This window comes from Patagioenas fasciata, chromosome 21, assembly GCF_037038585.1.
Source record: "Patagioenas fasciata isolate bPatFas1 chromosome 21, bPatFas1.hap1, whole genome shotgun sequence".
Taxonomy (NCBI): domain Eukaryota; kingdom Metazoa; phylum Chordata; class Aves; order Columbiformes; family Columbidae; genus Patagioenas; species Patagioenas fasciata.
Genome location: NC_092540.1, coordinates 7,429,934 through 7,451,911, shown reverse-complemented (window position 1 = coordinate 7,451,911; position 21,978 = coordinate 7,429,934). Strand labels below are relative to the sequence as shown.

The following is a 21,978-nucleotide window of genomic DNA, read 5'->3' as shown; positions in this document are numbered from 1 at the left end:
GAAATACCTGGAGGATGAGGGAGATCAGATGCACAGATAACAGAGAGAGTGCTGAGAAGGGAAATGTTGTTGAAGATCAGAACCTCTCCTCTTGTTCTTCATGCACATCCTGAAGTCTCTGTTTTCTCTCTTTTGAAAACACTGGTATTTAAAGTATTCAAAACAAAGAAAGGAGAATTAAAACACCAACAACGTTTCATACTTCATGTTCCAAGAAGACATTCCCTTCACTCTACATCTTCCATTTGTTTGTTTTTCTCTCTTTTTTTTTTTTTTTAATGTTCTCTAGATTTCTCTCCTACCAAAGCCTCCAGCATTAAGAAAGATAATCTTTGTGTCTTGCACAGAGTCGAAGGCATCAAACAATCCACTGCCATGGCCTGTCAGTGCCACTTTTTACTCTTGGCACAGAGTGAGTCCTGCTGGAAGCTGTTGGCCACTCTTGTCTGATGGAGGAAAGAAGGAGAAAAAGGTTAAATGAACTGTTCTCTGTTTAGATGGCCATGTTGACAGTGATCTCCAGAGATCTGTGTTATCTGTCTTTCTATGTGATCATAAGGAAAAAGAAGTATATATATGTGTTGGTAAATATATAGGAAAATACATAATTGTGTCCAGTTACTCAGCAAAATACATTTCCTACCAACACTCTCAAAGGAAGAATCTTTCTTCTGAGAAATTACTGCCTCCCAATCCTCTGTGACTTGAGACAGGAATGTGGAGAACAACCAGCAGTGGATGGGGATCAAGTCAGGGTCACTGTAACTAACACAACCCTTTCCAGTCCATGGGACAGCAGGGGCAGCATCCCAGGAGCTGAGACAGCAGGACGGTGTCACATTGAGGCCACTCTGCACCATCTTGGAAAGAATCAAAACCAACTTCTTGACTGGGGTAGTTCCATTTTCCACGTGTCACACAGGGCAGATGAAGGGAGCTCAGAACTCCAGACTCTGCTGCACGGTTGGGTCTTCAGAGACAGGAAATGCAGGTGACAGTGTGTGTCAGTGCACACCACATAAAGATTCTGGCTTCCTTGGTGACTTTGCACTGACCTGGGATCTGTTCCTTGGCTTTCTTTGCCTAAAAAGGAAGGAACTCCCCTATGTCACCTGCCCCTCACAGCAGAAAAAGAAGGGAGAAAATGTATGGAATAGGGATGATATGGGAGCAATTCTGTCCAAGAGTTGTATTCTTTCAATGCTAAAAAAGGTAGAAGTGAGAGAAAGCACTGTTTTAAGAACTTCATAGAAGAAGATAACTACTGAGATGTAGCATCTGTTCTGAGAATTGCGAATGACTGTTGGGAAGGACATTAAAGAGCTTTAGTTCATTAGCATAACGATGAATAAGGAATTCTCTGTTACTGTTATCAGTGATAGTAACACCATTCAAAAAATATCTCTGAGACCAACTCTGTTGCCCCTTGGCTCCAAAGCTCAGCCTGCTCAGAGTTTGACAGGATTGCTTCAAACCCCTGTGACCCAAATCTCTACAACTGTCTCTCCTCAACAGCCTTTTACCCCAGGAAGGGAAAAACTCCCAATGCAGGCACCAAACCAGTGCCCAACCTGCCTGGAGAGCCAGGACAGTTGTGCCACACAACAACCGCCCTTGAAGAAAGCTGCAGGTAGTGGGAATTGTAATGGTTTCAAATCAAATAATGGAATCATAACATCATAGAATCATTTAGTTTGGAAAAGGGTGGTCTAGGAAAAGTCACCCTTTTTGTCCCCAGGTGCACGGACACTGCTCATGTGCCCCTGCAGAGAGTGACAGGAGCTGGATCCCCTTCTCGGGACAGACTCCTTCCAGGAGAGACACAGACACAGGGGTAACTCATCAGGTCTTGACGGCATTTCACTCGGCATCAGTTTTGACACATTGGGTGCTGTCCTGTAACTGCCCTTTCTGCACAAATGATCATACAAAGACAACCATTCAGTAAGACATGATCATAAAGGGGCTGTTATGGACAAGAAAGCTCACCATGAACTCTGGAGAGAGTGAGGAAGTTTATACCAAGCACCAGGAAGAACCAAGAAGCTCAAGGCCTCTTCTGAAGAGCGGGAGGCCCTGAGCAGCTGTGATTGGCCATGTGTAGGTGTGGGAGAGGGTCAGGGCCTGTCAGGGAGAAGCAATGAGATGGCTGATGGCTTTAGTGAACCCTTCCAGCCATGTCTGAGCCCAGAAATGGAAAGCAGTTGATGTCTGCAGGTGGAGGAGGAACAGGAGGAAGATTTTCCTGGGAATGTGGAAGGAAGAAAGGCCTCTCTTGGGCTACTCATGTATGGCAGTGACATTTCCATCCTGTGGGCATGGCTGTGCCTGGGAGATGGGGAATGGCTGCTGCTGGGGTGGCTGTGCTCAGTCATGGCCCATGAGCTGACCCTGCTCTGCTCCTCTCTTACACTGCCCACACTTGGATGGTCCTCAGGAATCATCCATGAGCCTGGTGGATGAATGAACCTCCTGGAGTGATGGGTATAGATCCAAACAGAGGATTCAAGCAGTTGTGGGACTGGGACATTGAGGTGATTGGTGACCATTGCCAGGTGTATGAAAGAAGTTGAATGAGTTGTGAGGAACTCACAGGCATTTGCAGCTCCACAGAAAACCAGACCCTTGCAATTAAAGCAACAACACTTGACATAAAGCCCACCCCAAAACACAAAACACTCACAGTGACCACAGGCAGAGCCTGAGAAACATTTGACTGAAAGGGTCTCCTTTGTCTGGCCCTGGGGTCAGGGTTTGGCCATTCTGATGATGAACAAACATCAACAGCTCACGGGGCACCAGAACCACCTCCACATCGCCTTTACCACCTCTGACCATTGTCTCCAGGGACAGGGACTGCTTGTGTCAGCAATGGCCCTTTGTGGGGTCCCAAACACCCTCAGAAACTTGGGGTTTGTTTCCGCCCTTCAGTTCATGACAGGTTTGTTCATTCTTTCAGTACCTGCAGTTCAGGATCGCGGCAGCAGAGGGCTCAGTAACATCCAAAATGCCTTTACAAGACAAGGCTCTGTGCAGCACTTTCCTAAAGACTTGAACTCTGGTGTGGATGATTTCAGAGATTTCAGAATTGTAGCCAAGCAATGAGCATTTCCATAATAAAGAGTAATAAAGTCAAATCTCTAATATTTCCGTCCCCCTCCCAAAACCCTCATTTCCAGAACAGCTGGTATCAACAATCTCCAATAAATATGGATCTAGAGAATCTCCTGATAACAACTGAATGTGTCAGAGAAGTGGGTGCCTAAAGCATCACTTGACGGAGGAGACAGGCCAGGACACCTCAAGAGGAATCACACAACTCTGGGCCAAGAGGTGGGTGTTCCTGGGAATCTCAGGTGCCACAGCACAGTGATACTTGTGTTCAGGGAGCTGGTCAAATGACCCATCTCCTGTTCTATAATGGTGTCTGAGTTTGCTCAGGTCACCCCTGACTTGAGCCCATCCACTGCTGGGTGTTCTCCAGACTCCTGCCTTCAGGAACAAAGTCCCAGGAGACCTTGCTGACGAAGATAGATGCAAAGAAGCCATGAAGAACCTCAGCCCTGTCTGATTCTACTCTTATGAAGTTCACCAGCAGTTCCACATTCACCCTGTCTGTTATTTTATTGGAAATGAAGCAGTGTCAGCTGATTTCAGCTGGCTCCAAAATGGACCCACTCCTTGCCAAATCTGAGCCACTCAGTGATGCTGGCAGCACCTCTGGGATATTGTTTTTGAGAAAGGGTAAAAAACGCTGCACAACAGCAGGTGGGAGAGAGGAGGGAGGAAATGTGAGAGAAAAGCACTGCAGACACCAAGGTCATATTCCATAGGACCCAAGCAGGTCCCTCAGCAGGCCAAAGCTTGCTCTCCTGAAATCCTGCTCTTGGCCTTGTGATCATCTCCCAGGAGCCTCAGCTCCCCTTTCCCATCCCTGACTGTTCCATCCTGACCAACTCTTTGTGGTTTGTAAGTGTGAAGTCCCACAGGGCACCTCACCTCACTGACTCCTCAGTCACCTGTGTCAGGAAGATGTTGTCAATGAGCTCCAACCCCTCCTGGATGGCTGGTACCTTGCAAATATTGGATATCTCACGTCTGATACAAGGACACCGCCCTTAAAACATGATGCTTCTTTCATTTGTCGTGAAGGAGGCCTCATATATTTTCTCTTCCTCATCAGTGAGTCAGTAGCTGATGTCCAGTCATCACAACACTGCCCATGTTGTTCTGCCTTTTCCTGATGACTCCTCAACCTTCAGCTGACATTTTCTGTTCCCAGGCTGAATTTCATGCATTCCTGCTGTTCTCTCACAAGAGGGGAATCTACCCCTGTGAGTCCAGACCTCTGACATTGTTAGTAACGGACCCCCAAGACCCCACGGTTTCTCCAGGAGATGGTATTTGTAGTGTCCTGTAGCTCCTTATCCTGTTATCTTAGGAGAGAAACCCTTATCAGGATAAACCATCTGCATGAAAACATTAACAGCTGAGCAAATGGAGCTTCAGTCCAGGGAGAGTCCAGACCTTGTGAATATCTGGTATTCGACCAGCAGAAAGCTCTGAAGTTGTACAAAGAGACGTGACCAGTGCTGTATCAGGGTGGGACAATAACCCCATCCATCAGGACAGAGCAGGACCTGACACGCTGAGCAGTGACCCTGAGGAGAAGGGCCTGGGCACTCCAAGGTCCCCACACCAGCCTGTGGTGCACGCTCACCATGAACAAGGCAGCTGCACACGGGGCTGCATGAGGAGGAGCGTGGGGACCCAGACACCTGGAGTTCTCATCCCATTCGGTTCAGCACTGGTGTGACCCCACACACACGGGGGTGTGCCAGTGTGCGGCTTCCCAGTTTGGAGAAGCAGGGGGGAACTGGAGAGTGCAGGGCTCTGCCAAGGCAGGTTCAGGACCTTGTGCACATGGTGTGGGATGCTGAGGGACCTGGGCTGCTTCAGCCCAACAGCACTGGTGAGGCTGCAGCAGTGCAGGAGAAGCCTGAGAGTGCTTGAAGGGTGGTTTCAGAGGTGGTGGAGGTTTTCTGCATACTGGGAAACAGCATGAGAAAGAAATAATGGCCCAAAGTGCATCTGGGGAGGTCCACGCTGGACATGAGCAGGAAGGAATGTGACTGGAAGGGCAGTGCTGTGGTGGAGCAGGTCAGCAGAGGGAGTCTGCATCAGCCCAAGGCTTTGTGCTTCAAGGAACAGCTGGGGAGGATGCAGAGATCTCAGCAAAGGGAGGAAGATGCTCAGACAAGAGCAAGGTGGGGCAGCAGGGGGGATGTCTGCAGCCTGCAGGGAAAGAGGTGCAGGGGATGCCACAGCACAGGACAGGCTGTGGTGGAGATGATCACGGGATGTAAAGAGGCTGAAAGCCCCAACAGACATGAGCTCCTTCTCCCCTTGGCTATGGCTGTCGTCTGCACCTCTGATGCCTGTGACGAGACACCTTGTCCTTCCAGCACAGGGGCCTCATGGCCTCCTTGTCCCCAGCCAGGAACCTGGGAGCTGTGGGACCATAGTCCTGCCCTTGGCCTTGCACAGCCCCACATCACACTGTCCAGGAAGGGCCCTGAGCAATGTGGGAGGAACAGGGTCTGCCTTCCCAGGGCTGGGGGTCAGGGCTTGGCCCTTTGGTTAATGAAACACATTCAGGTTTACTCAGCATCTAAGAGAACTTCACCTTGCTTTTCCTGACCTCTTGTCACTGCATCCCGTTTTCTTCTCTAACCGGACCCTGGGGTCAGTTCCTCAGTAGTGTCCCTCAGTGGGACTCATTAACATTGCAAGAAACTTTGGAGTTTGAATCTGACTTCTTGAGAGGTTTCATCAGCTTCCCCTCAGGGTTTGAGGTCCATGGACTCAGCACCAAACCCACCAGAGGGGTCATTAATGCACCTTGGGCTGCTCCTGTGCTACTGAGCTGGGCTGGGCTCCTGGGACAGAGGGAGCTCCTGGCAAGCGGCAGCGCTGCAGAGAGACAGCTCTGCCCAGGAGCAGCTCCTCTGCACAGCGCAGCAGGGCTGAGGGCTCTGCCTGGGGATCTCAGGGAGACGAGCAAGGCACTGCCCTGGCTCAGAGAGCTCCGCTGAGCCCCTGCAGAGGACGCGGAGGCCAATTCACACCTGAGGTTTACATACAGGAACACTAAACCAGCCCCCAGGAGCATCCCAAGCCTCTGGAGACACTGGTACAAGCGCAGTTTCCCCTGGCGAGTCCCTTCCCACCCGCAGCTCCTGGAAGCCTCACCCAGGGTGCCGGAGAGACCCTCGGTCGGGGCACCGAGGTCCTGGGCTGCGGTCAGCGGTGTCACAGGGTGGTTGGGCAGCTCCTGGCGGGGCTGTTCACGCCGTCTCCTCTGGTGAGCCGTGCTCAGCCGCTGCTGCGCGGTCTCTGGGAGAAAGGGAGAGAGAGAAGCTGTCAGAAAAGCTTCAGGGCTTGGGCACTGTGGCCCCAGGCCCAGTGGGGAGGGTGAGGAGACACCTCCCTGATGCAGACGCTGCTGCTGCTGCTCCAGCTGCTCCTGCTGCTGCTGCGGGACCTGCTCCTCCTCTGGCCGCTTTGGGTTTAAAAGCCCAAGTCTCTTTCGCCTTGTGTTCCCTCCCCCTGAGAGGCCCCCAGTCTGGACTTTTCTTTGCTGTACCTTTTAAGTTGTATTTTGTCTTATAATTCAAGTATCTTTTTAAAATGCAAATGCCTGAGACTCTGATACAGGGAACCTGGGGACAAGAACGTTCCTGTGGCAGTTTGTGCACACGAATCCGCGTGTGGCACTGCTTTGCTGATGGAGCTGGGAAGGAAATCCTCGTCCTTCTCTGGAGCCGAAAACCACACGCGGTGGTTGGAGAAACTGCCAGTTTGACCTGGAAGGACGAAGCCAGAATTTGAGGGCAGAAATCAGTTGCCCCAGGTCCTTAGGGCTGGAGGTTGCTCTGGGATGTTCTTCTGGTTTTTAAAGGCCATGTTCCAGAACACAACGATGCCAAGTGAAGGGTCCAGGCTGTGTTTTCCTCCCCGCGCATTTCCCTGTGTGATCTGCTCTGTGACCCCCCCGTGAGCAGGGATTGGACTGGGGGTCTGCAGAGGCCCCTTCAGCCCCACCAGGCTGGGATTCTGTGGCTCTGTGACTCTGCCCTGCGGTTCCCCAGCACCCCCAGGATGTTCCACAGCCCACAGGCAACTGCAGCTTTTCCTTTTCGGGCCGATTTCTGAAAAACCCCTGGCTCTTGTGCTGGGCTTCACCTCCCGTCCGGGTACCCCGGGGTGACAGCGGGGCCTCTCCGGTCCTTCCGCGGGCTCTGCCCGGTCGGAGCAGCAAGGCCGGCGATGGGGAGGGGTTCCCGGGGAGGGCAGAGCCCGTCCCGCGGGGCTGCGGGGACGTTTCTAGGCAGGCTCCGCGCTAAACAGCCCCGTTGCTAGGGCAGGGGGGCATTCCCAGCCCGGCGCTGCGGTAGACAGACCCGTTGCTACGGCTGCGGGGCCTTCCAGGCCGGACTCCGCGCGGCGCGGCCCCCGTCGCTATGGGAACGGGGCCCTTCCAGTGCGGGCGGCGCGCAGCATGGCGGTGCCCCTGCCGAGCGCGGCGCTGAGCGGCGTCCGGAGCGGGCGGGCGTTCGGCACGGCCGGTGAGTCCCGGGCCGGGGAGCCCCGGTTCCCCTGCGCGGGCAGCGGGAGCCGCTTGGGGCGTGGCGGGGAGAGCGCTCGGGCGGCTGAATTGCTGGCGTGGCCGGCTCGGGGAGGCGGGGGTGGCTCCGGCTCTTCCCGGGCTCTCTCGGCCTCGTCTCTTGCGCTCTGGAGAAAGCGGGAACTCTCTGGCAGCGAAGAGATGGAGTGAACAGCAGAGGCAATGCCGCTGTTCGGCGGCATTCTTTATTTCATCAGCGCTGGGCAGCACTGGTAGACGCTTGCACCTGGGCAGGAACAAGCCCAGGTTCCAGTCTAAGCTGGGGAAGGACCTGTTGGAGAGCAGCGAAGGGGAAAGGGACCTGGGGGTCCTGGGGACAGCAGGGTGACCATGAGCCAGCACTGGGCCCTTGTGGCCAGGAAGCCAATGGTACCTGGGGTGGGTTAGAAGGGGGTGGTCAGTAGGTCAGAGAGGTTCTCCTGCCCCCCTGCTCTGCCCTGGGGAGACCACACCTGGAATATTGTGTCCAGTTGTGGCCCCTCAGTTCCAGAAGGACAGGGAACTGCTGGAGAGAGTCCAGCGCAGCCACCAAGATGCTGGAGGGAGTGGAGCATCTCCCGTGTGAGGAAAGGCTGAGGGAGCTGGGGCTCTGGAGCTGGACAAGAGGAGACTGAGGGGGGACTCATTCCTGGGGATCAATATGGAAAGGGGGGTGTCCCGGAGGCACCCCAGGTTCGTTTAAGGGACAACAGGGTCCAAAACAACTTCTGTTAAACCGGTGAGAAACAGGGTTTTAGCATCCAAAAGTGACTTGAATACAGGTTCGGATACCAGTTGAGGAAAATGATGAAGGGGCAGCAACCAATACGACAGGCGGTGCACAGAGTGCATGCACGTGGCTTCACCAAAACAATGCCGGAGCCGTCCCTGAGTCCGGGAGGAGTCCGCACTTGCCTGGACACGGTGTGGGGTTATTTTGAAGAGATACACGTACTGTAGTGAGTACGGAAAGTGCACACTCGCGATTCTGCGAGGCTAAATTTATAATACACTCGCAATCCTGCGATGGGCAGTTTCACTCACACCCGCGGCGGCAAGGCAGCGGAGTCTCCATCCCGGGGGGGCTCTCGGCGGCAGCATCTCGCTCGTGCTGCGAGAAACCCGCGACAAATGGGCGGAGTCTTGACGAGAGTCCCGTTTTTTATTGGCTGATCACATCTGACTGTGGGCATTCCAGAAGCTTCTCTGCACCCCCACTCTGGCTGTGGGTGCCCCTGAAGCCTCCAAACATCCCCCACACTGGCCGCGGGCGCCCAGCGGCTCCCTGGCACCTCGGCGCTCCCTTCTCCTAACGGCCCTGGCCAGGGGCTCTGGGGCCAAACAAAAGAAGCTGTAGCAGAGAGAGAGGGAGATGTGTCTACTCCTTCCATGATGAAGGAGGGAGGGGGAGAGAGGGGGGTTTGCACCCTGCCACACCCACTGTCCTGTCCTGTACCCCACTATACTGCCCCTTCACCCTGCATACCCCCTCCCTGCACCCCAATGTCCTCCACGTGGTGCTGGTGGATGGATCCAGCTCAGCACAGGGTGGGGTGCCCGACTACTCTTCCTGGGCCCCCCCCAAATCCTGCTGTGAACCAGCAGGTCCCAGTACAGCCCAGCACCGCTGTGCCTGCCCAGGGAGTTGCAGCCAGTGGGGGGTGCCCAGGAGTGGGTGCTGACAGTTTGGGGGAGCACCCGCCTGGCCCCAGCCCAGGGCAGCGTGTTGGGGTGATCCTGGGTCCCCACACCGTGACACCCAGCAGCAGCCACTACGTGTGTGTCACAGGGCTGTGCTTGTCCCCCTGTCCCCTGCAGGGCTGGGGACACACACACATACCCAAGCACCTCAGAGCCCCCACCACCCCCTCCCACAGGCGTCCCCACTCTGATGCCTTTATCACCCTGAGCATCCTCACCTGCACCCCCATGCTCCTGGACACCAATTTAAGCCCAGCAGCCCCAGTGCTGGGATGTGTTGTGCTCAGCTCTGTTCCCTGTGCCCACTTTGGGGGTTTCCTGCTTTATCTGCCCCCACTTAGGTGTTTTATTTCCCCCTGATGGATGCTGGATGTGCAGTGGGACCTGCTGCTGCTGCCATGGTCCCCCTTTGCTGCCCAGGGTGGGGGTGCTGGGACCACCTGCAGCCCCAGCTCATTTGGGGGGCAATGACTGGCAAACCAGCCTTCCCCCCACCCTGGGGGCACCCATTCTGCCCCCCTCTCTGTGCACTCTAGGTTTTCCCCATCCCTCTTCCCCTCTGCATCCTCTCTCCAGTTCCTCTGATCCCAAATATCACAGCTCCTGTGCTTCCCCCTCACACCCCTCATGCCCCAGATTCTTTCCTGGGTCTCCCCCATTCCTCTTTACCCCTCCAAATCCCCTCCAGCTCCGTTGCCCTCCGCAGGACTTTGTTCCTGTCCCCTGCTCAATCACCTCTATCCCCACCGAGCACCTTCAGCTTGGCTCTGGTCCCTGCATGCTCACTCCCACCCTGTGTGACACCCCCTGCACCGTCCCATCCCTTTCCCCCTCCCCATATACACTTGGATCCTCTCTGGACCCGTCTCCAAGACCCTCCCTGGGTTTCTGTGCCCCCTGCTCTGCTCCAAGCTCCTCTGGGGCCACCCAGACCCCTCTGTCCCTTCCTCTGCTCCCCGTGCAGCAGAGCGGCCTGTGAGAGCTCGGGCAGGATGTGCTCCCCGTGTTCCCCCTGGATGGGACCCTGCCCCACGGTCTCACAGCGAATAGAGCCTGGAAAGAGGCTTTGCTGTCATCCGCTCTGGGTCGCCCATGGCGTGGCTGGGCTGGGACAAGCACCAGCCGCCTCCTTCCCCAGGGGAGCTGGAGCTGGTCACATCGTTGTGCAGGTTTTGGCAGTCGTTCTCCTTGCTGGTGTTCTTCAGATGACCTGAATCCCAGAGCACAAAATCTTTCCCATTGAGAGTTCTCCCAAACAGGCACGGGTGTCAGAGCCGGCGAGCTCCAGAGTGAGCGCTGTGCTGTCCCCGCGCTGTCCTTTGTCCCTGCGTGAGCAGTGAAAGCCTGGCAGCTGTGTGGGGGTGTTATTTTTCTCTGCTAAAGTGGCTGAAGCATTTCAAAGGGTTTCCCCAGGTGTTCTTGGCAGAGAGCTAAAGCCAGGCACATTTCCCTGGCCTCTGCATCACCCAAGACACTTCAGTTCTGCTTTTCCACCAAGCTGAGTGGTGTCGTCGATGCGCTGGAGGGAAGGGGTGGCATCCAGAGGGACCTGGACAGGCTGGGGGGTCCATGTGAACCTCGTGAAATTCAACCAGGCCAAGTGCAAGGTCCTGCACCTGGGTCAGGGCAATACCCAGTACCAGCACAGACTGGGGGAGGATGGATGGATGGATGGATGGATGGATGGATGGATGGATGGATGGATGGATGGATAGCAACCCTGTGGAGAAGGGCTGGTGGGTGACAAAAGGGACATAAGCTGGCAATGTGCACTCGCACCCAGAAAGCCAAGTGTCTCCTGGGCCACATCACCAGCAGGTGGAGGGAGGGGATGCTCCCCCTCTGCTCTGCTCTCCTGGGGCTCCCCAGAGAACCGAGTCCAACTCTGGGTTGTCTGGCACAAGACAGACATGGACCCCAGGGGCTCTGTCCCTCTGTCACCAGTGCTGCCTCAGTCCCACCCTGCTCCCTCCAGCATTTTAGAACGATGCTAAAACCCAACCTGTGGCTGGTGATGCCAACCCAGGCAATGTGTGGGTCAAAAATCACCATCACATATATTAACCCTCCTAAAACCAACATGGAAATGGCAGATGTTTGTGCCTCCTTGTGTGGATGCAGCTCTGGCTGCCTCGTCCCGCATCCCACCCTTGCAGCTCCAGGACAGACCCCACACTGGTGGCCCTGCCTGCATCTCCCGTCCCAGAACAGCCAAAGGAGCCGCTTGTTTTGGCCTCCAACTGGCTGATTTAGCCTGGTTCCCTTTCTCCATGAAGGATAAAACCCGGTGCTGAGGCTCCGGTGTCAGTCCCAGCCTGTGCCTACCCTTCGTTGTGTGTCATTTCATGTGATTTTGATCACATCCTTGAAAACAAAAAGAACCTCCAACCCACTCAGTCTCAGCCCTCCCAAGGCAGAGATATTTCCACGTGGTGAACGCTCCCATGCAAATTCTCCCATGTCCTATTTTAGGTTTCTCGCCGGCACTGGCTGCAGACAACTGCGCTGGAGCTCCTGTCAAGCCTTAGACAAGGGTCTTAGGGATATGGGTCAGTGCCAGGGGTGGGTTATGGTTGGGTTCCATGATCTTGAGGGTCTTTTCCAACCAAAATGATTAATGAGTTTTTAGGGTTTATCCCAAATGATGGGAACCCCCGGTTCCAGCTCTGCTCTTTACCACATACCTTTTAGAGGCTGAAGAGGAAGGAGACGCAACACCTCAGCATACGGGGGGTCTTCCCCAAAGCTTCCCAGTGTCCCTTCTGTCTCCTCTGCACATCAGGGCAGGGCACAAGGGACAAAGTACCACCAGCACGCTCTGAAAGGTCATCATTTCTACCAGCTGCAACCTGATCTGGGTGAAGATGTCCCTGCTCATGGCAGAGGTTGGACTGCATGAACTGTGAAGGTCCCTTCCAACCCAAACTGTTCTGTGAGTCTGATGGCTGCACTCCAGTGGCGGGGATTCAGTTCAGGAGGGACCCAGGTTTTCAGGAATGCGGACCCAGGAGTTTGGGAGAGAGGACCCAGGAGTCCGGGAAAGGGACCCAGGAGTTCAGGCGGGGATTCAGGTCAGGAGGGACCCAGGAGTTCGGGAAAGGGACCCAGGAGTTCGGGAGAGAGGACCCAGGAGTTCAGGTGGGGATTTAGTTCAGGAGGGACCCAGGAGTTGGGGAGGGACCCAGGAATTTGGGAAAGGGACCCAGGAGTCCTGGAGAGGGGACCCAGGAGTTCGGGAAAGGGGACCCAGGGGTACCCCTAAGGACCCAGTAGTTGGGGGGGGACCCAGGAGTGCCCCAAGGGACCCAGGAGTCCGGGAGAGAGGACCCAGGCGTCCGGGCGATCCCGCTGCGTGGCCACGCCCCCCCATCACCCCGCCCCCATCACCCCGCCCCCCTCTCCTTGGCCCCGCCCCCTCCGCCCCTGCACCGCGCGGCCTCCCCGGAGCCGAGCGGGCTCCGTCCCTCTCCTCCCCCCCCGCCCCCCCTGTGCTCCGGGTGCCGAGTTCGAATCCCCCCGCAGCCGCCTCCTCCCCCCGCTCCCTCGGTGTGCGGGGCCTTGCGGGAGCGCTGCGTGCGGGGCAACGCGGGGCGGGAGCCCCCGGCGCCCCCGGGATGCGTGGGGGCGGCCGGCAGGGCCTGCGGCTGAGAGGAATCAACCTGACAAGAGGTTTTGTTCCATGGAACAGGACAGGATGGGTCTTCCCTGAATATCGCTGGATCTCTTACAGTTGGATTAATATTAGGATGGCAACCAGCCCTGTAGCCATAGAACTCTTGTAATCAGTAACCAAACTCTGTTCTTAAAGCTGACATAGATTTATGGTATATTCTTACAAGGCAGGTAACTGTAACCGAGCCTTATTCTTAAGGTGGACATAGATTTACGATATATTCTTTTAAAGTTGGTACCGTAGAAAATAACTGATAATTGTAGCATCTTTTAGATAGGAAGTTTGTGTTATTACAGGTGTGGAATATTCTAATGGTTGTCAGGGGTGTAATGAATATGTATGTGACTGACTTGTATAATAAGGTATGGTCTGAATCAGCTGTTGGAAGCTTTGGGTGCAAACCCCTGGTTTCCCAGCGCTGGAATAAAGCACCGCATGGAACTGTGCCCGTGGTTCTGTGTCCTGATTGCTGACATTAGCACAAATCACAACTGCATTTTTCACATCCTCCTCCTCCTCCTCCTCCCGCTCCTGTCCGGGATGTGCAGCTGCAGCAGGCTCAGTGCCAGGGCCACAAGGTGCAGGGGCACCAAGAGCGGGGCCGCAGCCGAGCGGGTCCAGCAGAGCCTTGGGGAGGGCTGCCCTTGGAGCAGGGCCGGAGCTCCAGCCCTCTCCCTGCAGGCCTTTCCCTGCCCCCCCAGCGCTCACCCACTGCCCAGCGCAGCCTCACAGCCACCAAGGAAACACCCACAGCGTGAGACCCAGCGGTTTGCAGGGGGGGCTTTACTGATGGGGGCAAGAGCTGGTGCCAGCAGCCTGGCCGGCACTGGCGCTCGTCACGCCGGAGAAGGCTCTTGCTGGACGTCTCTCTCGCGAGCCTCAGCGCCTGAGACGGTCTCCTGGCACTGGCCGACGTGGAGCAGATCCGCTCTCCAGAGCTGCGGAGTTGAGTACAAAGCTCTGCAGTCTTGTATGCACAGAGGTGCAGAGCAACAAGTCTGGTCAGGACACCTGTGGTGGGATCTGCTGCTGTCTGGAGAGAGCAGGTCCAGGTCCCTGGGATGCCGTCCCACCCTGCTGCTCTCCGTGCCCCCAGGGCTGTCAGGAAAACACCCTCTTTGCCCAGCTCTGGCCTGAAGCTGGCCCACAGCCCCTTTTGCAGAGGCGAGCCCTCCAAAAGGCAAACACTCAACTGGGAATGCTCTTTCCCCAGTTGTTTTTCACGGCCTGCGGTACCTGGGCCTCCCATTGCTCTGGCTCTTTTTTCCAGGCCTTTGGCGGTGCCACTGCTGCGCTTCTGCTCTATCTTGCTGCACAAGGACTCCCAGAGCTTGCGTGTTTCCTCCTCCGTGCACGCACGGGGCTGCGCCTGCAGGACCACGGCAATGCAGCAGCAGGCAGTGTTGGTGTCCCTGGCAGGGGCTGGGGGGATTTCAGCGCCCCCCTCCCTCCTGCCCCTTCTTTTCAGCCTCTCCATCAGCCCTGCTTTGCTCACGGTCCCGACTGCAGAGCCTTTCTGCAACGACCCCTGAGCCAAGGGAGCGCGGGGCTGAAAGCAACCCGGCTGCTTGCTGTCCCAGACCAGCCTGGCCGCACCGTTGCGCCGTCGCCATTACAAACGCCACCACATCGAGCCTTGGGGACGTACCGGTCCTGCCCTCCTCTCCCTCGCCTTGGCAGGGGGTGCAGCCTGGGGTGCAGCTTCCCGCAGGTGTTGGCTGCTGCCTGCCTCTTTCCCCGACCGTTCCCAGCGCAGCACGGCCAGCTCGCTGCAGACACACAGCGGGAGGAGGCGGTGTGAGCACAGGAGCGCGCTCCAGCCGGGCTCCCAGCTGGGCGCCAGCCGCGGCCGCAGGAGCGGCTCTGCCGAGAGGCCGGTGCCAGGAGAAGCGGCTCTCTCCCGCGGGGCTGCGGGGAGCAGGAGGAAGGGACTGCGGGAGAGGAAGCGCTGCCCGTGTCCGGAGAGATTTACCACTGGAGCTTGTCCTGCAGATCCAGCTGCTCATCCCTCTCCCCTCTCCTCTTGCGGGCCACCTGCCCCAGGATGCAGGTCACCACCTCCCGCAGGGCCCGGTCTGTCCGTGGGGAAAGGCTCCTGCAACAGCAAGGACAAAGTCTCCCTGACTCTGCAGCTGGGACCGTCCTGCCTCTTCCCACACTCAGCCCCACAGCTATGCGGCCCCGTTCTGCCCCACAGCCCCCTGGAGGCAGGAGGGGTTTCAAGCCCCTGCTCTGGCCCCTGCCGTGGGGTCTAACCCAGCCCGTTCCCGTGGCTGCAGAAATCCCCGGGTGCCCTGTGCAGCCCCGTGGCTCGGGGGTTGGCTCCCTGTACCCACCACCTCTGGCTCACCCCCACGGCCCCAGGGCTCGGCTGGAGCGGGCACACTCGTACCGCTTCGGGGGGACGCTGTTGTCCTCAGGGACTGTGGGGGGCTCTTCTCCGGCCTCTTCCCAGTCCTCCATAATGGTCCTGATCTCCAGCAGGTCCCAGCTGGACTCGTCTGACTCCACGCTGCTCGGGGAGCTGTCTGAGGAGCACTCGGGGGAGCTGGATTCCTGCACAGGAGGAGACTCTCACACAACAGCCCCGCACCCGGAGGGTGCTGCTTCCCAGCACGCAGACCCCAGAACACTTCTGGATGGACCACAGGGGACGGGGAGAACCGGGAGAAGGAGCTCAGCAGGCCCTGGGGTGACCTCTGAGTGTCACCAGGGTTTCACTGCAACTCTGTGTCCCCCTTCTTGCTCAGGAAGGGCAGCATCACCCGCCCGGCTCTGCTGCAGCAACGCTGCTGTGACGGCTTGGGTGCCAGAGGTGCTTTGCGGTCTCAGCCGCCCCGCGGGAGAAAGTGCTCTTCTTCTGCAGGAATCCCAAGTACCTGGCTCCTCTGCATCTCCTCAGGGTTTTCTGCCTCTCCTTCCACACCGGGTGTCTCCTTTTCTGCCTCGGCCTTTGCTTTCATTGCTCCGGCTGACGGCCATTTACTTTTTTCCCCTACCGCCGCCTCTTTTTCCTTCTTTTCCTCTGCTTCCAGGAATTTCTGGATATACTGTGGAAGCTTCTCCTCTTTCTTCTTCTGCCGTTTATTCTGGAGGCCGAATGAAATGCAATAGCAGGCAGCATCAGTCTGTCCTGCCACGGCTGAGCTGTTTCCCTCCCTTCCCTCCCTTCTCTTCTGCCTCGCTGTCCACGCTGGTTTGCTCCCAGGTTCCCGCAGGCTCCACCGAGGAGCCCGTCTGGGATGACCAGGGAGATCGGCCACCACCGGGCTACAAACCAGCCGGCAGCTGGCGAGCCCAGACCAGCCCTGCAGCCACCGGGCCGACAGAAACAGCCCCACGTGAGGGCTCTGGGGGTGTTTCCAGGCTGCTGGAAGTGACAAGTATATTCTCAACTGACAGTGACCCGCCTCTCTCCAAGCAAACACCAAAGCAACCGGTCAGTGGTCCCGTGAACACCCAGTGAAGAATCTTGTGAGCACTGGCATGTGTGGAGCAACGCTGCTCTACAGTCCAGTAGGATGTGCTCCTGCAGCATCCGGTGTCGGGTACCTTTTCTCTCCTCTCAATGGCTCTGGCTATGAAGTCCACTTCTCTGGGTGCAACCAGAGGCGGTAGCTTTCCTTTCTCCTCCTTTTCCTTCAAGCAGCTCCTCTGGATGACCGGTAGCTGCCTGCAAAGACACAACAGGGCGTGTTGGCAGGAGCGCAGGAGGAGCTGGTTCTGCATCCTGTGCTTCCAGGTGGCGCACCTGCTTCTGCAGCAGAACGGGCTCTGCTCACATCCTTGTGATCAAGTCCCCAGGCACAGAGAAGACCCCAAGCTGTCAGCCTCGGATGTGCCCAACAGCCCCCCTGCAACCCAGGATGCCCGGGTCTCGGCCCTCTCTTGCTGGAGCACCCAGAGGAACAGGGTCCTGTGCCCGGAGATAGCGCTACGCCCTGTACGGGCAGGTTGGGCGCTGGGGACACAGTGTCAAAGGGGGGAGGACGCGACCCCACGGAAAAGCCATCCTGCCACTGAGCTCTCCGTAAGACAGGCGTCAGCGCAGAAGAGGCTCCTGGTTGCTCAGGGCCATCCTCTGCAGTAACTAACTGCAGAACTCTGTTCTCAGCAAACAGAAAGGCCAGGCTCATTTCAACCTGAAGGGAAAGCCAAAATGACCTTCTGCTCCTGGAACGAGCCTTTGCACTTGGCTACTCAAGAGATCTGCACATCGGAAGGGAAGAAAGAAATGGTGGTGCCAGCAGAGTCTGCCAAGAAGCTGCAGACACTGCCATGAGCAAGAAACCGTGAGTCAGTGGGACGTGGGCAAAGCGCACGTGGGGTGTTTCCGGGAGAAACGTCTCGCTCCCACAGAGACCGGAGCAGGGGGCCACGCTCACCCGTTTGTGCGAGTGTCTCACCTGGCGCGAGGCTCACTCCCCTCGGCTTTCTGACCCTGCTCCGGCGTCACAGTCAGGGCAGGTAACCGATGTGGAGGAAGCCTGGCTCGACGGAGGAGGCGCTTCCCGGCAGCATCCTCTAGAAACGGGAAAGGAGACGGTTCTTCAGAACAGCATCTCGGTGTTGTTCTGGGAACCGGGTGCCACTCGTGTGCCAGTTCCAAGGAGAGTGACGTGCGGGTCTGCTCAGGGCTGTGGTAACACTGGGGAAGGTGGTCCTTTTCATCCCTTTGGGGGAAAGCCATGTTTCCTGGGAGGTCTTAGGCCTTTTCTGACACTGTTTTTTCATCCAACGCCCCATGCCCACAGTGCACCGTTATTCCCTGGGGAAGACTGTTTGCATGGCTTTCTCTCATCCGTGTGCTGAAACGGGGGCTTCCATGGCAGATACTGGTGCTGTCCAGGAGTCATTCTGGGGAGGGGAATCATTTATCTCAAGGGAACCCGGCTCTGGGGTTTCTGCATTGGTCCCGCGCACACAGATTTGCTGCTGGGCAGGTTCACACCACAGGCCATCACCTTTTCCCTTCACACATCCGTTCAGGTCTATCAGCGCTGGCACTTTGGGCACGGTCTCAAGTTGGTACCTGGCAGAGGAAGAAGGCAGCAGGCTGAAGAAAGGACACCACGTTGTTTCCCACCGCAGCCCAACCCGGAGGGACGCAGCAGAAGCTCCAGTGCCGGGAGAGGCCCCGTCAGCCTGTGCCCGCGTTTCTCCATCCTTCCCTGAGAATGGCCGTCCTCCCACAAAACCCCCTTGCTGCTGCTGGGGAAGTGACTCTGCTCATCGCGCACACGGAGAGCAGAGTATTATCTAGTGCTCTGGTTTTCTAAGACGCCTTTGAATTCTGATCTTGCCCTCCGAGTTCCTCGTAGAGCCTTGCAGATTAACGTTTCCGGACCTAAGAGCAGTCTCTCCCAGAGAGGAAAGAAAAGGAGCAGGAGAAACGTAGCGGGAAATGTTGCCTAAATGCGTCTCTAGGTCCACAGCAGGACAGATGCAGAAGCCGTGCCACTGTCCCCCGTTCCTCAAGTGAAGTCAAACGTACCATGGCAGGACGACAACACGTCCAGAAGAGGTCTGGGAAGCAGCGGTGTCATGGCGTGAGATGACCGAGTCCCTCATCTCCGGCATCTGCAACGAGGACAGAGGCGGATGACGGGAGGAGCGGACGCTGGGAAGGGCCGGCTGCTCGCTCCGCCTCAGCCCAGCGCCAGCAAAGAGCCAGAGCCGCCCAAGGGCTCTGGGCTCAGCAAGCCTTGCTCTGCCTGTGCCTCTGCTCCCGGCCCCCAGAGTGGGGCACGCAGCGCTCCCCGCCATCAACGCCGGCCTTTTCTCGCAAAGGGCAGCTCCTCTGGGGGCGGCTCTTGCAAAGCCGGGCCATTGCACGCCAGGGAGGTGCTCTGCAGAGAGCCTGCTGTGCTCTAGAGCTCCAGGAGCCCAGGGGCTGAACGAGGCATGGCCGGCCAGGGGAAAGCAGCCCCCAGAAAGCATTTCAGAAGCAGCAGGAGTGGCGCTGGGAAAGTGAAAATCCTACCTCGAGAAGAGCTTGCAGCATCTTGCCAGCGCCATTCAGCCTTTCCAGAAAGTCTAAGTAAAATCTCATTTTCACGTCTTTTCCCTGGACAATCAGCATGCCCACGTCCCTCCAGATGATGGCAACGTTCTGCCCGTTCTCTACGCAGGCATGGAAAAGGTGCGTGGTCCTTTCCATGTAGAGCTGCACGGTGCCCTCAGAGACAGCGTTCTCTGAGGCTATCTGAGCATACGGCAGCTGCTCGAAATCTTGGTGGCCTGAAAGACGAGAGAAGAGGAGCACATGAGCTTGCAGACCTGCTGGGCAGGCTACAATCAAAGGTCTGCAGCCTCCAGGCCCTCGGGCAACACTTTGGTACTGGGCTGTCTGGCTGGGCCAGCGCCTCTGAGGAGACGCTCGGCTTGTCCCTTCCTCTTACAGTGGGCAGTGAGGTGCGGAGCAGACAGCGGTGGCTTCTCTGATACAGAAAGGGAAACAAAGAGTCTTAGGCACTTGGTGGGAAGAAGAGTGACTGCGGGACACAGTGGGGAGATAGGCGCCAGGTCCCAGGGCAGCTGGAGGGTGCCAGCCCACACTCGGTGCTGTCTTTGTCTTTAGAGAGAAACGCACCCCAAACACAGCCCCAAGCTCCTGGTGCTCCCCGGGGTCCCACAACAGCTGCCCCAAAGGCAGCAGTGACGAGAAGGCGCAGGTGTCCCGCCAGTGGCTTTTGGAAGGAACCGTCTTTCCCCCCTGGGTTTCCCCTGCTTTTCCCCCGTGCAAGGAGGCTGAGGGAGCTGGAAGGGCCCCGGCATTTGCCTGGACGAGGTCTAGAGCAGCGGAAAGGGGGAGCAAGAGTTGAAGCATCATGGAACCAGAAGACACCACCCCAAGGAAGCTGTGAGGGACCCTGTTGTTGAAGCAGGACAAAGAGAGTGCGCTCTTAGCTGCATTGTCCTCTGGTGATTCTTTAAAACAAACAGCTGGGCAGGGTCCTTCCACAGCCGGCTGGCTTTGTCGAGTGGAGCTCTTGGCAGGGCCGCGGTGGGTGGTTGGTGCTCCCCTCAGTCACCTCTGGAGAGCACAGCACCCCTCCCACCCTGCTCAAGGCCAGCGCCGCTTTCACGCTGCTCACCAGGAAAGTCTGTGCAAGCACAGCGGAGCTCACGGTCCTGCGCAACAGCCTTTTCAGATTGGAACACGGGTCTCTCCACGATCACCAGATCCTGGTCACTGAGGGCTACTCGCTTCGTGACAACCGCAAAAGTCCCGATTCCGGGAACGCGGACAGCCTGGAACAGAGGAGATGGCGGATGGGAAGAAGCCTTGGAGGGGCAGACGGGTGACTTGTCAGAGGAGGCTGATGGTGCTTAGTGCCCTGCCCTGGCCTGAGGTACAAAGGAGCAAGATGGGCTCCTTGGGAGAACACAAACAGGGGCTGCGCTTTTCCCTCGCACCCCCCTTCAGCTACAAAGAACCAAATAGGTGAGGGAAAGCTGACAAACACCCTCTGGCTCAATCAGATAGAAGGCAGGGGGTTCCCACGCTTGGAATAAATCCAGATGTGTCCCAGGCTTCCAGGTTTTCACATGCAACTCTGACGGGGGGACCTTCTTGTACATCTGAATGGACAGAGAAGGTGTCCATGTCACGGTGTGCATTGCAGTGTTGTGCTGGGGCGTTGCTCCTGCTTTCAACGCAGGGGAAGAACAGCTGCACCCGATGGCAAAGGGCTGTCAGGACTTGATCAGCGTTCATCAGGGTGTGAGGGGAGAAGGAGGTGAGGCCCACCTGGTGGAGAGCCAGCTGCAGGCTGAGGTGATACGATGTGCTGGCCCAAATCTTAGCGAACTCTGGAAGAACAAGGGAAAGACCCGTCATGCTCTGAGGCAGCAAGCTCAAGACCATTCGGCCCACTCCTGTCCAAGGAGCGATGCATCTTTCACTCAGGCATTTCAGGTGGTCTCTCTCCAGCCCGGCAAGAACCAAGGGACACCTCCTGCTGCCTCCAAGGGGCTCCTTTCCTTGCGGGTGCAGCTCTCCAGGGTGTGACCCACTCCCACGGGAAGCCGGCAGTGCTCTGCCCTGCCCGCGGGGGCACGGGGCTGCGCTCCACGCGGCTCTCGGAGGCTCAGGGCAGGCCCTGGTGTCTCCCCAGCAGGGGCCGGTTTTGCCGGGTCACATCTCTGAACACACAGAGCCCACGTGGCCCACGAGCACCTTCAGCTCTTCCATTCAGACGTGAGCTCAGCGTGGGCAATGCCCAGCGCCAGGCAAGGGCAGCCCCTTGGGGTCAGGGGCTTCTGCCTGGGCTGCCCCAGGAAGGCAGGGGCCACGTCAGGGAGGGAACCAGGAGCCCTGGCTGCCACATCAGCCCCTCAGCCCTTTGGGATGGTCAAGCAGGTCCCTCCTTGCACTCACCACTCCTGAGCAACCACCCCCCACAGTCCTCGGGTTTCCATGCCTGATTTCAGAGATGTCCTTGACCCAGACACACATGTGAAATTGGGCCTGAAGGCCTTACCATAACGCTCCAGCTTCTCAATAGTTGGGCTCAGGTGAGGCTGCAAGAAGAGCTGTCTTGCCATCTTAGTTCCACTCCTGCTTCAAGTCAACAACTGCAGAGAGTGGCTGGACAATGGCTTTACTGCTTCTCCTTGTCCTCGTCCTTCTCCTCCTCCTTCTTCTCCTGATCCTTCTTCTCCTTCTCCTCCTCCTCCTCCTCCTTCTTTTTCTCTCCTCCTCCTCCTCCTTCTCCTTCTCCACCCTTCACCCTCCTTGGTGCTGTCCTGCTCCCTCTCTCCGCCTTCTCCTCCTCACTGCAGAGCAGCTACTCCAGAGCAGAGCGGTGCGAGAGCAGCTCTCAGCACTTGGAGTCCACTCGGCCTCACGGGGTGAGTGGGGCAGACGCTGGTCACGACAGGGACAGGGGGGCTGTCACCACTGTGACGTGTGGCTGTCCCACTGTGACCCCGG

At 57.3% G+C, this 21,978-nt stretch overlaps 1 long non-coding RNA gene across 2 annotated transcripts; it reads left to right on the top strand.

Annotated features, from left to right (window-relative positions):
* The first annotated feature begins 7,533 nt into the window (after positions 1 to 7,533).
* On the top strand, positions 7,534 to 13,486 carry LOC136111003 (uncharacterized). 2 transcript variants are annotated; one of them, XR_010652698.2, is made up of 3 exons: positions 7,534 to 7,628; positions 12,059 to 12,299; positions 13,056 to 13,486. It is a non-coding gene; the product is annotated as an uncharacterized lncRNA (long non-coding RNA). The 2 variants fall into 2 exon arrangements; XR_011742067.1 differs by having other exon boundaries at positions 7,543 to 7,628; positions 11,840 to 12,299.
* Positions 13,487 to 21,978: the final 8,492 nt, after the last annotated feature.